The sequence below is a fragment of the Canis lupus genome, chromosome 25 (assembly GCF_048164855.1).
Source record: "Canis lupus baileyi chromosome 25, mCanLup2.hap1, whole genome shotgun sequence".
In the NCBI taxonomy this organism is placed as follows: domain Eukaryota; kingdom Metazoa; phylum Chordata; class Mammalia; order Carnivora; family Canidae; genus Canis; species Canis lupus.
The window spans coordinates 24,553,623-24,568,678 of NC_132862.1; the positions used below are offsets into that span (position 1 = coordinate 24,553,623).

At 36.6% G+C, this 15,056-nt stretch overlaps 1 long non-coding RNA gene across 3 annotated transcripts in view; it reads right to left on the reverse strand.

Annotated features, from left to right (window-relative positions):
* Positions 1–15,056, reverse strand: part of LOC140617365 (uncharacterized) — a 173,546-nt gene that overhangs the window by 50,521 nt on the left and 107,969 nt on the right. For all 3 annotated transcript variants that reach the window (XR_012017611.1, XR_012017609.1, XR_012017612.1), the window contains exon 4: positions 13,193–13,394. This is a non-coding gene — a long non-coding RNA (uncharacterized lncRNA). The remainder of the gene's footprint in view (positions 1–13,192; positions 13,395–15,056) is intronic.

Below are 15,056 nucleotides of genomic sequence, written 5' to 3' on the forward strand. Positions count from 1 at the left end.
CTCTGTCTTTAAGTAGTGATGCATAAGGACAAAGAAAATGAAACTGTGATTTTTTTAAAAGCAAACAGTGACAAAAGTTTATGCTCTTTCTGAAATCCTCTTGATTCAATAATAAAACACTAAAGCCTATAGATGAGTCATCCTTAACATGTGAAAATAATGTTCAAGAAACATTTTATAGGGACAAGTGCGTTAACTTACATTTTTATTAGTGGTGTCAAATTTGCCTTGACTTACTATTCTTTTCCACCTTATCAGAGGCAATGGCATGGAATAGTTTAGGGGCACAGTTTAAGGTGTAACCTGACAGTATTACCCATTTAACATAATGGTTTAATAGATGTGACCAATCACCAGTGTGGCATTAAGCAAATTTCTGAGCAAAGATGAGTTAGAAAGGGAATAAAAATTAATTAATATGTATTTAAGTTTGGGGAAAATTAAAAGAAAAAAAAAACAACAGTCATTCACAACAACATTTGTTCAGAACACTGAGGCAATTACTACCTGACCACTGATGGCTGCATGGGCCATAGAAAGAAGACAGGCCACTGAGAGAGGTCAGGATGTAGGTCTTAGATTTCAATTATATCTCAGTAACACTGTCATTTTATACTGAGTGGAGGGCATTGGCTAGAAAAGACTACTAGGTTAAAGATTAATTCTAATACAAAAAAGAATTCCACAGAATTAACAAACTATCCAATTTTAGCTATGATTTCTAAGACAGTTTCCTTCTGTGACTCCGCATTCAAAGATCCATAAAGCAGCCTTTTTTGGATTTATTTCACATTCCTCTAGCAGATCCCACAGTGTTCAAAGGAGCGACAGCCAGAATTGGCACAGTGGTTTCCGGTATTTTCCTTGTATCTGAGGAGAAACAGGTTGTAAAGGACTAATCAAATGCTGTCCTCGCAAGAGCAAGAGACAGAGATGCGGGGAAGGAAGGCACTTCCTGCCAGTCTCCACTCCCCCTCCACCGGCCCTCATGCACCTGCAGTGACCCCCAAACCCCAGAGGCTGGAATCAACATGGAGAGAATCCAATTAATATTTGTGAGTAGACAAAGTAAAATCTTCATAAAATATAAGAGCAACCTGGATTCATGCTTTTTAGTGGGGAAAAAATCATTAGGATAATTGACTAATATATGACAAGCTGCAGCTGGTTTGCCTCCTGCTGAATTCTGGGTTTGCCCCGTGCAGAGAAAGCCCCAAGAACTTGTTCAAATATGTCACTCATCTCTCTTGTGACAGTTTTCACTAAATAGTTGGGGTAGAGAGGCTCTGAATGGTGCTTTAATTTTTTCCATCAAGTCACTCTGCATTTGCAAAATAGTTACTTTCAAATGAGTGGATTTTAACTTTTTACTGAAAGTCATAGAGAACTACAGCCTGGGGAAAATGTGACATCCCTGGAATTAGTCTAGCAACTGAAGGGGTGTCATCCAACCCTTTCACACCTGTTTAGAGACACTATGATCCCCTGGGAATAGAAAGAGAGGCAGTATAGAGGCAAGCTCAGGGGTTCCCTTCCCCATAACCACAGATGAAAACCAACAGGGTGTGGAGGCCTGATGGAGAGGGCAAGACTATTACAGCTTTGAAAGGCATAGGGTTGACTATGAATATTAGGACAATGAAGAAAAGGGAAGAGAGAAGAGTCACACTAAGGAACTGGGGGCCCCATTGTGAGGTCAGCTAAAATCCCGAAGATTGTCCATGTTCCACTGAGACCTAAAATTTGGAGATAAAATGTATTTATGGGGGAAGAGTACAAAAATAATAACTCCACTGTGCATGACCAAAGTGTGGAAATAAGCCTGGAGTACTGCAATCCAGTGTGTCCCCACAAGCTGAACTGGAAGAGCTAAGCTAGGAGTATTGGTACAGCAGGGAAAACTGCTTTTTTTTTTTTTTTTTAATTTGCAACCCATCACAGACTAATACTCTAGTAAAATAAATTTACAATGAATTATTAGAAGAAAAAAAAAGTATGTGCTTGGATGCTGTGACAATTCCAGAGTGTGAATTGCTTACTCTTGATTTCTCTGCTGATCTCATCTCAGACCAGGAACACAAGAGTTCAAAGGTGGGCACTGGTCTATGGACCACTTTGAATGGCACTGGCTCACTCCACAGAGACTGGTCACAGAGGGTTACACATGCAAGGCATCCTTCCACTTGGCAGATGTCAGCTTCCAAGGATACGCTGTTCAAAGGCAGAAATTGTGGGTCCCGGTTCCTAATAAAAGGCTGGGTGCTGGCAACAGAAATACAGCTTTAAAGTTGGGGAAGGTGGTGGCACAGAAGTTGAAGGCAGGCAGGAATTTGTTAAGCACAATGATACACAAAATCTAGTCAAGTGACCCAAAAATAGTCAAGTTTCCGTGAGGAGCTAAGAAGAGCAGGCACGAAGCATAAATCATAGGTGAGCAAAGAGAAGAGTGCCCACAATGGCAAGGACAGGGGCAGGAGGCAAACAATGGCCACTGAGAGTGCTGGGTGGCAGCTGTATCTAGTTCCCATCAGAAAGCCACAGTCGGAGCCCCCCTGACTCAGAGCAGAGTAGCACTGCCCAAGGCCCTGCAGAAATGAGGACACCACCATCAATACCTGTCAGGAGGCTGAAATGAAGGCTCTGCTCATCACAAGAAGTTACCCACCATTGCCCTGCATCTGTTCTCCTGATATCTGGAGTCACATGCTGTCTCTTAATTTTACTTATGTGTTTTGGAAGCTTCGCAGCTTCTCCGTTTATTAAATCTTCTTTCTGCTTCTTCCCAGAAGCATCTCTTTAAAAACACATAAACAGTTCAATGTGAAAATTAGCTGTGGTTGATTTATAATTCATTCTGGAAGAGCAGCTTTTAAAAAGACAGAGGGAATTAAGCAGAGAGTTAGGCTTGAGATGTACGTGCCTCCCTCGGCTTTTGAATTAGATGTGTTTAATGGGAATGTGGACACCAGGGCTAGAGGTAGTGGATAAAATCTATTGGGCCTGCTGATACCAAACATTCCAGCTGCGAGTGGAATTCATTTTGGAAAACACAAAGCGAATGAGCCTGGACAGGCTTTGAAGCTCCGTTTAAAAAGACCTGGCCTCTCCCTTACCTTCACCGGTCCACCAGGTTATCTCTTCTGTGCAAACACTGATCTTTCTTCAAGAGGAGCTCAAATCCCGAAGCCCTTCATTATAGCCAGCGGTGAAAAGTAATTTTGAAATGTTCACTATGGTCCCTACTGAGGACCCCGCACTCCTTCCAAACATTGGCCAGTGGGGTTCTCCACCCGGTTAGCAGGTGAGGCTCCCGCAGCCCCACAGGAGGATGCTCTGGCCCTAGGCGGAGAGCTAAGACATCGAAGGACGCCCAGAATTCAAAGGCTTGAGTGACAGACGAAGTCTGCGTTGTTCCTTCATCTACATTGTTTTAAGTGGTGTTAGCAAAACTAAGAAAGCCCACGGAGAGCAAGTTTGAGCAGATTTCTGTCGGGAAAAGAGAAATCAGGCTACAGACAAGAAGGTGAGAGGAATGTCACAAAAAGTGACTTTAAAGAATCTGTTTCAGCAATTCACCTTTGATTAGACTAAAAACACTTCCAACTGCTATGCATGAGGCAGTTCCTGACAAATATATCTATTTTATTTTTAAGAGATTCAAGATTATTTTAGAAGACAAATCAGTATCTGCAAGAAAAAGAAAAAAAAAACCTGCTTCTATAATAGGGCCCTGCTTTCATATCTTTGGTTCAGAAGAATAGCCCCAAAGGATTGCACTCATGGTTCATGCAGTCCATGACTGGGAGTTTGATAATGACCCTCAAGGACATGCCTAAAAGACCTTGCATGTGCTATTTGAGGTCACCCCCAAAGGGCAGACTGGTCCCAGCTTCTCCAAAGAACCACTGGGAAAAGTACACACCCCCTATTGGAGTCCACTACCATCTCTTGGTGATTCACACATTTAAAAGATTGTTTTCTTATCCAAGTAGTAATTCTGATTCTTATGTTTACTTTTTTTAATGTTTTGAGAAAAACAAGTCATTTTTTTACCTTATAGATTCCTTTCCAGAATTTATCAATTTAAACCATGTCCCTTTCAAACCTTCAACTCTCTAGGATTTAAAAAAAAAAAAAAAAGTGTTTTTAATTTCTCTACACATAGCATCTATCTTTTCATTGAATTGCCCTTTTATAAAACTTTTCTAGTTATGGTACTCAGAAATTAAATATACGGTTTAACATCATGACCTCCATCTTATTAGCTGTATCCTTTGACACAGTTCTTATTTTACAGTTGATAACTCCCTCACACTGCACTAGTCCTCATGTCCTATAAGCAATCTACTGTCCCTCCTGAATACTTCACACACACACCCTGCCGCCCTGTCCTAGGCACCTTCATACACAGTATTTCTGTTAATCCAGAAACATTACAGCCAGGCATATTTTACCATCCTAATTTCACAGTCAAGGAAACTGAAGTTCTTTTTTTTTTTTTTAATTTATTTTTTATTGGTGTTCAATTTACTAACATACAGAATAACCCCCAGTGTCTAATAGGCAAAGTATATTGACCAAAACTACATGGCTAGAAGATGTATAGTCATGATGTTAAATTAGGTCTTCTGGTTTCTTCACTTCTCTTTTCTTTATCACATAAAGGAAACTGAAACACGAACAACTTGATAAATAACTCTAGAAAAATGTCATGACACTGCTAGCCAGATCAAAGATCAAAAACTAGAATAGTGCCATCATGTGCCCCTCCAATGATCACTTACATCTTTTCTCTCCAGAGTAAGCATTGCCTTCATTCCTGTATTAAGAATTTTATTTCTTTATTGTTTTGTCAACATTGAATGCATCCCTAAACAACACAATTTTGAAGCCTATTTTTGAAACTTGCATGCATGGAACTATATGATATGATTTTATGTCTCGCTTTTCTTATTAAATTTGCATATATGTTGCTCCCTACGGCTGTAGCTCATTCATTGACATTGTTATGTGATATTCTACCCTATGCAGGCTAATATTCAAGAACATGTCTTCCCATTGTAGGCATCTTCAGTCCATGTCATTCTGATTGGGTCAGCTTCTAATCTGATTGGTTAGTGCCAAAGTCCTAAGAGTTTGAACATCACTCTGATTGTATGTGTGTGTGTGTGTGTATATATATATATATATATATATATATATATATATATATACATATATATATATATATGACGATAGATTTATTCCGCCCTAGTTGAGGGACGTCTATCCTTCAATTTTATATGCATTTTACTATGATTTTTTCTATGATAAAAAGCTTCAAAGGAAATACCTACCTCATCAGAGAACCGCTTTTTCTACCTATACAACATTTATATACCTTAACCAGTTTGAAGTATCTGTAGAATTGTGCAGCCAACACCACTAATTCCAGAACAATTTTATCATTTCTTTTATTTTTTAGATTTTATTTATTTATTCATGAGAGACACAGAAAGAGAGAGAGGCAGAGACACAGGCAGAGGGAGAAGCAGGTTCCCTGTAAGGAGCCCATGCGGGACTCCATCCCAGATTCCAGGATCAGGACCTAAGCCAAAGGCTGACGCTCAACCACTGAGCTATCCAGGTGTCCCCAGTTTTATCATTTCTGAAAGAAGTCTTCTACCCATTAACATTCACTCCCCACTCTCTCTCTCTCTCTCCCATCCTAGACAACCAGAAATCTAAGTTCTGTCTCTATGGATTTGCCTATCTGAACACTTCATATAAGTGGGATCATATAACATGTGGCCTTTTGTGACTGGATTCTTTCACTTAGCATAATGTTTCAATGTTCATCTATGTCCTAGCATGTGTTAGTATTTCATTCCTTTTTCTGACTAAACAATATTTCATTGTATGAAATATATTGTTTATACTTTCATCAGTTGATAAACATTTGAATTTTCTGCTTTTTAGATATTATAAATAATGCTGCTGGGCAGCCTCGGTGGCTCAGCGGTTTAGCACTGCCTTCAGCCCAGGGCATGATCCTGGAGACCCGGAATCGAGTCCTATGTCGGGCTCCCTGCATGGAGCCTGCTTCTCCCTCTGACTGTCTCTCTCTCTCTCTCTCATGAATAAATAAATAAAATCTTAAAAAAATAATAATAATGCTATGAACATTCATACACAAGTTTTTGTGTAGATGTATGTTTTCATTTCCTTTGGATAGATATCTAGCAGAATTGTTGGGTCACATGGTAATTCTATATTTAATATTTAGAAGTATTTCCAGTTGTTTATCAGAATGTATCATTTTACATAGCCAACAGCAATATACAAGGGTTCAATTTCTCTACATACTTGCCAACACTTGTTATTGTCTGACTTTTAATGAACATTCTGGTGGATGTGAAGTGATTTTGAAACCTGCATTTCCCTAATGATTAATAATATCAAGCATCATTTATTTTCTGAGCTTATTAGCCACTTGCACATCTTTGGAGAAATGTCTATTCGAAACATTTGCTTAGTTTTAACTTGCTTTATTATTAAGTTATAAGAGTTCTTTATATATTCTGGATAAAAGTCCTATCAGATATTTGATTTGCAAATATTATCTTCCATTATGTGGATTTTTTAATGCCTTCTCATTTTCTTGTTGACATTCTTTGAAGAGCAAGGCTTTTCAAATTTTATTAAGCCCAAATTAGCAATCTTCTATCACTTGTGCTTTTGGTGTCATTATGTAATAAATTGCTATCTCACTTAAGATTATGAAGATTTACTGCTGTGTTTTATCTAAGAGTTTTATCATTTCAGCTCTTACATTTAGGTCTATGACCCATTTTGAGTTAATATTTCAGTATTCTGTGAGGTAGGGTTCCAAATTCATTATTCTCCATATAGATAGCCACTTTCCCCAGAACCATTTGTTAGGAAGACTTTTCTTTCCCCCATTGAATTGTATTGGCCTTTTCTATGATATTATGTAATGATAAAGTTAAAAGTCAATAAGAAATGTTTATGCACATAGCTTATTGTATAGGCCAACTATAAAAATAGAAAAATTTTAAGGAATACATATGTGTGTGTATATACTGAATGTTTTAATAAAGGAAATACATACCCAGATACATACTATGTAAATGAAGACAATGATAGCAGAATATTGGCTAGAAATATTTTGGGGTTTTTTTTTTCCTGTGATTGGGTGAATAGAAAAGCTACTGAGAAATTGCCTGGCATACTAAAAGAAAATTATTTTGTCAAAATAAGACCAGATTGCAGAAAAAATGGAAGACCCATAAAAAAATGAGGGAAGACAAGACTCCCATCTTTGGTGAGAGTTTGAGAACCAGAGCTGATAGACCAAGATCTATCCTTTCCTAAGTCAAACTACACTCAGTTGAGGGGATACAAACCTTAAGTATGTCAACCCAAATGGATCTGACTCACTAATAATGCTCCATTGGTGCTTCTGATCCATTCACTACTAATCCATTCACTTACCACTGAACCCAGGAAAACTGTACAGATTTGTAATATCTAGTATTAGTTATCAAAATCTGAATCCTTCAAGCCACAACTCAGCTAAAACAGTCGTGAGTTCCCACCCTTTCACAACTTCCTTTTCTGATGTTAATTCTCTGAGCAAACAGAAGTGGTAAGATTTTTTTTTTTTTTTTGTAAGATCTTTTAAAGACTCCTTTTGTCCTTGTTCACTAAGAAATCTTGGTACAAAACTCTCAGTTAAAAAGAAAAAAAAATAAGAACCTTGGAGTTTTTAAAAGCAAAATGCAAAATAATCTCTAAGAGCATTATCTTACCCCTGTCTGCATTAAAATTCATCTGTCTCTTGTAGATCCACTTGAACAGCCCTATAAGCTCTCTTTCACCTATTTCCATCTGCTTGACTCTTCCAATTTTACAATTTTTGTAAACATAAAGACTACATGACTTTGGAATTCCAGGAAAGATTTTCACTAACAACTGCCCTACCAGTAATGAGACAAACTGATTGGAGCCTGGATAGAGGAGAAAACTATAAAATTACTTTGGGGGACAGTTGGTAACATTTTTAATATAGACTTCTACTAGATAATTTTATTGTAACCAATCTTAAATTTCTGGATGAGATCATTATGTTGTACTCATGTGGGAAAATATCTTTTTTCTTAGGAGATAAATGCTAAAGTATTTAAGAGTAAAGTGTCGTGATGTGTATAACTTACTTTTTAGTTCCAAAAAAATTAAATCACACACACACACACACACACACAAAGTATGGCAAATGTGCAAAAGGTTTTATTTGACATTGACATTGTTGTAGATCTAAAATGGCTGAATATCAACAATTGTATGTGGTTCAACCTAATAGATGGAGAGCATATGACTGAATCTAATTCAAGGTTTCTTAACATTGGGACTTTTGGCATTGTGTTAATTCTTTATTATAGAAGGCTAACCTATGAATTGTAGGATGTTTAGCAGCATATCTGGCTTCTTTGTACCGCATGTCAGTAACACTCTCAACTGTGAAACCAAAAATGTTTCAAGACATTGTCAAATATCACTTGAGGGCAAAATCTCTCCCATTTGAGAATCACTAATCTAGAGAAATACATTTTATGCAAATAAAGAAACTTTTCTTTCAGGGTGCCTGGGTGGCTCATCAGGTTAAGCATCTGCCTTTGGCTCAGGTCATGCTCCCAGAGTCCCAGAGTCCTGAGATCAAGCCCCATGTCAGGCTCCCTGTTAAGTGGAGAGCCCCCCTCCCCCTGCTCATGTTCTCTCTCTCACTCAAAAATAAATAAATAAAATCTTTTTTAAAAAAGACACTTTTCTTTCAACCTACAGAGTGTAGATTACAGAGTGTAGATTAAAGGTTTTTCAAAATAAAAAGACAAATAATAATATGATAATATATAATGTTATTTATATTAATAATATTACTGATTAGTGAAATTGATAACTTACAAAACTGATTCTGGCACCAAATTTTGATGACTTTTGTTTTTTACACTTTTAAAACTCCAAAGCCCTGAAAAGTTATATGCATACATATATGTTGCATATATGCATACATACATATTGCAACATTATTTGCAATAGCCAAGGTATGGAAGCAACCCAAGTGTCCATCCATAGATGAATGGATAAAGAAGATATGGTACACAATGGAATATTACTCAGCCATAAAAAAAGAATGAGATCTTGCTATTTGCAACAACATAGATGGACTTAGAAGGTATTAAACTAAGTGAAATAAATCAGAGAGAGAGAGAAAAAAATACTATATGACTTCACTTATATGTGGAATCTAAAAAAACAAATGAACAAACAAGCAAAAAGCAGAAACAGACCCATAAATACAGAGAACAAACTGATGGTTGCCAGAGGGGAGTGTGGGAGTGAATGAGCAAAATGGGTGAAGGGGAGTGGGAGGTAGAGGTTTCCAGTTAGGGAATGAGTAAACTGAATCACTATGTGGTACACCTGAAACTAATGTAACACTGTGTGTCAACTGCATTTCAATTAAAATAATAATAATAATAATAATAATAAAGGACCAAATCTCTTAAAGAACTTAATTCATGGACTTCTCTAAGACTTTACTTAACTCTGTACCTGAAGTATAAACTCTTCACTGAGCCCCTGTGCACTTGAGCCATAGAGAACCCACACAATAGGATAAAAAGAGAAGTAACATTCTCTGGACACATACCACATGGCAGCTATCACTTTATATCACTTCCTAAAATTACTGTTAGAGGTGATTCCATTTGTATACATGAAGAAATGGAAGATGAGGAAGGATGGATATGAAAGTGAGCAAGGATCAGAGCGCAGAATGAGACCTCAATTTCAATCTTCACTGGATTGAGGAAATGTGCTGCTCTCTGGCCTGTCTCTGCTCTAATACCAACACAAATACAACTGTGATTTCGTCATCTTCTATTTTCTCTCTGTGCCCCCTCGTCTCCCTTGGCTCTTGCTTTACTGTCATGTCCCTCTTGACTGTTTCATATAATCTATTCTCTCTCCTTCTCCTTTTCCTCTCTCCTTCCTACCCTTCTGTTTGGCTTTTTCTCCTACTGACCACACCTTCAGGAAATTACCTTCTGTACCTTCCTCCCAACAAACACAGGCTAAAAAAAATAATTCCCTTTAAGAGAAATGCTGGTGCTAGTTGCTAATACTTTTTTTACTTTAGCATACTTGGAAGTTGTCTAACATCTTTTCTTTCAACTTCTTAGTAGATCTAATTTTTTTCTAAATAAAGTATTAGGAAAATATTAATGTCTTGCACATAGTAAGCACTTAATAAATGTCAGATGCTGCACTGTTGTTGCTCTTATTTAAAAGCATCAAATTTTCCACCAGGAGTTTCTTCAAACATGAAGAAAAGCAAATACAGTACAGTTCTGGTAATCACACAATGAAGTTTTCAATTCGACTTAGAATATCGTTTGATTAACTGCTACTTAGTACTTTAAGTTTTGCATTTTGGCAGATAATTTTGAAATTGATTTGCCCTTTGAAGTCTAATACCATAATGTAAGACTAGATTTTTTAAAATATCTGTTCATTGGAGACAAAGACCAAATTGTTTAAAATGTCTTTCTTTCTTTTACTAGTTTCAAATCATTCATCTCACCCAACCTGCTCCTTCTCCATTCCCCATTCTCCTTCATATACTTTATTTTACTTTCATTTACCAAGACATTAAAAATTATGTCAGTATGAGAAGGCAAAGGGAAAACAGAGCAGAAACTTTTCCTCACTTGATTTAAACTTCAAACAACATTAGGACTCTCTAGAGGTGCCTGGGTGGCTCAGTCTGTTAAAAATCTGCCTTCAGCTCAGGTCATGATCCCAAGGTCCTGGGATGGAGCCCTGCGTCAGGCTCCCTGCTCAGCACAGAGTCTGCTTCTCCCTCTTCCTCTGCTTTGCCCACCCCACCCCCACCACTTTTGTGCTTGCTCTCTCTCTCTCTCTCTCTCTCTCTCTCAAATAAATAAAGTCTTTTTAAAAATTAGGACTCTTTAAAGAGAGAAGGAAATGGAACTCTAGAGGAAACTATCTAGAGGTCCAAAAGCAATGACTAAAGAAAGACGGGATTCCATTTTGGGACAAAAGAAATAACTTCAATCTTGGACCTCAACTTTCTTTTCCAGGCGGTCTACACATTGTATAAAAATCTTCTAAAAAAAAAAATCTTCTCATAATCAATTTGGGTCCACCAGGATGCGCTAGACTAGAATTGCCAAAGGGGTATTTCTTTCTAATGGTATGTGCACACATATTAATTTATCAGAGTAGAAAAGGCAGAAGAGGGACTTAAAGGAAACTAACACTGTAGTTTGGGAGGGGTAGGAAAGGGAGGAGAGAGCATAAGAAGAGAAGGAAGAACGTGTCAAGAGAATTGGCCTGTATGAGAAACCAAGGGTTAGGGAGAGAAGGGGGTGCAATGGGGTAAACGTCCAAAACCATGATGAAAACAATCCTTTACAAGAGACCGCACAGAGGCAAAATGTTTTTTCACACTATGATGTCCCAGCGTGTTTGTGCGTACTCCTTGCACATCACACAATTGTACATCCAGACTGTTTTCCCAGACTCTGGTAATTCAAGGCAAGGACAAACAATTGGAATTCCTGTCAAATTGGTGGGCTGGAAGTTGGAGTCATGGAGACCTCTTTCTTCCCTGGAAATCACTCACAGTTCAATGGAAAGAACACAATAGAACTGCATTCCTGTCTCACATTTGCCATGTTCCCACTGGGAGCTACCAGAGCATTCACTGAACCTCAGATTACTCAATGAGATTGCAGATTATATACATCAAGATTTATTGTGATGCACAAACAGGAGAATGGTATAAAAGTGGTTTGCAAGCTTTAAAATGTTATAAATACTAGATTATCATACATATACATCACCTGCTAGGATTTAGCACAAAACAGGCATTGCTGCATTTCTGCTCTGGCAGAAATTTCTCTATGTTCCTGCCTGAGTGAAATTTTCATACTTCACAGTTGTTCTGAACATCATCAAGAAAAAAATGAAGAAAAAAAGAGGAAGAAAATAAATAGTTGAATGCCAAAAAACATCCCCAAAGTAAATAGTCATTCTCTTGAAATAGGGAGAAAACAGCATTTTACTATTTAAAACTCTAGGTAGTTTCACTCTTTAGGGAAAGATAAGCAAGTTGTAAAATATCTGCCCTGGCAACAGATTCATGAATCACAACAATTACCTGTTTCTTTTGGATATTGGATCTGTTAATTATCCACCAAAGTTTAGATTGGACAGCTGCTACCTGACTTCATTTAGTATCCAATGTGGAATGCTTTTGGCAGAGAATTGGATTCTCTTTTCCCACCAGGAAAATGGGAAATGAATTGGAAGACTTCTCTAAGAATTGGTAAAACATAAAAATAAAACAACGACAACAACAAAAATCCCCTCTAGCTCTAGGTGTTTAAATCTTGGATTAACTATTGAGGGTTCAATCACTGGGTCAAGAGAAAGTGCCACTATATAAGTGGATGATTAGTTAAAGTAGATTAAATATGGAAGAAGTGATCAGTGAGAACTAGAAACGCTAGTAAGTTAAAAGAATAACTTGTGTGATTTGAAAATCTGAATTTAATTTTGTCTTACAGATGAGAGGAGACATCTGGAACTTTGGGTGTTGAAATTTCCAGTAGCATCTGTTCATCCTTAGTCTTACCCCTTAAATCAGAGGAAAACTATATCATATTACAGATATCTGGGTAGAATAGTAGATGAAAATATGGCATGCTCCATTTAACATGCAAGTGTAAAATAATGCTATAGTAATTGTCTAATTTTAGTTCTCAGTTCTATTCCTAATCACTAATTAAAATATGATTAATAAATGCTTTCACTTCTATAAAATTTATTATGATGATTTATGGAAGTATCAAATATAAAACCTAAGTTTTCTATTTCTGTTTTTACTCAAGTAATTAACAACTAGGAAAAGCTAAGAACTTGGAGATTTGAGTCAGCAAATGCCCAACAGCCTGTGCAGAAATTAGACTACCTAAATTTTTTAAATCCTGAAAATATTTAGCATAATTAAACCAGACAAACCACCTAAAGCAAAAATGGGGAGAAGTTTATAAAACAATTGTGAGAGAATACTCAAGGTACGTCTCAGTTATGAAATTTCACTTACCATTAGTGGAAAATGTTGATTTCCCTTAACAGAAAAAAGAAATCTTGTCCGTGGATGCCCAAACAACCAGTTGATCTGTATCTTAATGAATCCTAGTAAATCTTCTGCAAGAAAAAAAGAAACTTCGCGGCAAATAGGTCTTGCACCATACAGACAACTGGACAAAGACAAATTAGAAGATGCTCCAGCTACTGGGTACAAACTGGCAAAACAACAGAAACATCAGATCAAGATTTTCAGAGTAATTCTTCCTTTCTTTCTTCATCCCTCCCTCCCTCCTCTTTTCTTCTTTCTTAATTTCACTACTTTTTTTCCTCTATGTTTTGACATTTTTAAAGTTAATTTTACAGGCTATTTTTATTTCAAGAAACAGTTTTCAACCAAGTATAGAATTTTAGTTAATTTAGTTAATTTAATTTTAGTTAATTTTTTTCACATTTATTTATTTATTTACTTATTTTTCAGTAATCTCCATGCCCAATGTGGGGTTTGAACTCACAACTCAAGATCAAGATTCACATGCTCTACCATCTGAGCCAACTTGGCACTCCTTAGTTCTTTCATTTTTAAATAGTCCCTCTCCATCATTTCATTATTGAAGAATCAGAGAGGGCCCCACTCTACTAGCTTGTTACAAACCATAATGAATCCATGTGATAATTGCAGTTGAGTTGTTTGATTTTTTTTTTTTTAGAAAATTTTGTATGTATATATATATATAAAGTTTAAACTTTTTTTGATGGATTTCTAACAGGATTAACAACACAAAGGTGTCTAAAGTAAAGACTATCTCTCTTCTCCACCTTATTCTACTCTCCATCCCACCTCCTTCAGGTATCCAATGTCACTAAACTTGTATGGCCTCCTCAAGTATATACATATTACACATACACAGAAATATACATATACAAAAGATTTGTTTGTATCTTCTCTGTTTTTGCCCAATATTGATTCATAATTCATACACTTTGTACTCTTTCTCCACTATTCGTTTCATTTGACGGCCTACATAGGCAGCCCTACAAGTATGTGTTTACATAACCATACATTTTTAAAATTTATTCATATATATAAATATATAATTTTATATTAAAGGGTAAAAATCATATGTGTTGGCAAGTTTTCAAATTTTGCCTTTTTGTTGCTCTTCCGTTTCCTTTTTTAATTGTTTTTGTTGCTGTTTGCTTCCTACCTGCTCTCCCTCTCTTCCCTGAGGGCATCAATTTCAACACATACATACAAACACACACACACAAATCTGTTTTGTGGATTTCTACTTCTTATAATCATACACTATAAACATACATACACAAAATGGCAAGCATCCTTTTCTCTCTCCTTCCATCGCAGAAAAACACACACACACTCAATTTACCAGAAAATCACTGATCTTGATACCCCAGTGTTAAGTATATTATTTTCAAAAAATTAAAAACAGGACTTCATACAAAGTTAGAACATATCAAAGATTTGTCTAATTCATTAATGAGAGAATCAGCAAGATGGTAAAGCTGCTTTAAAAATAGAATTAAAGGGGCAACATGGTGGCTCACTTGGTTGAGCATCTGAATCTTGGTTTCAGCTCAGGTCATGATTTCAGGGTTGTGAGATGGAGCCCCACATCAGGCTCCCCACTCAGCAGGGAGTCTGCTTGAGATTCTCTGTCTCCCTCTCCCTCTAACCCTTCCCCCACTCATTCTCTTTCTAAGTAGATAAAATGTTTAAAATATAAAAATTTAAAAATTAAAATAGAATTTTAAAAATAAAGTTCTAAACAATCATTAGGAAAGGGATGTTAAAATGAATTTGCTGAGTTAAAAGGCAAGTATCTTGCTAAGAAAAGAAAAAAAGAAAAAAAACCTTT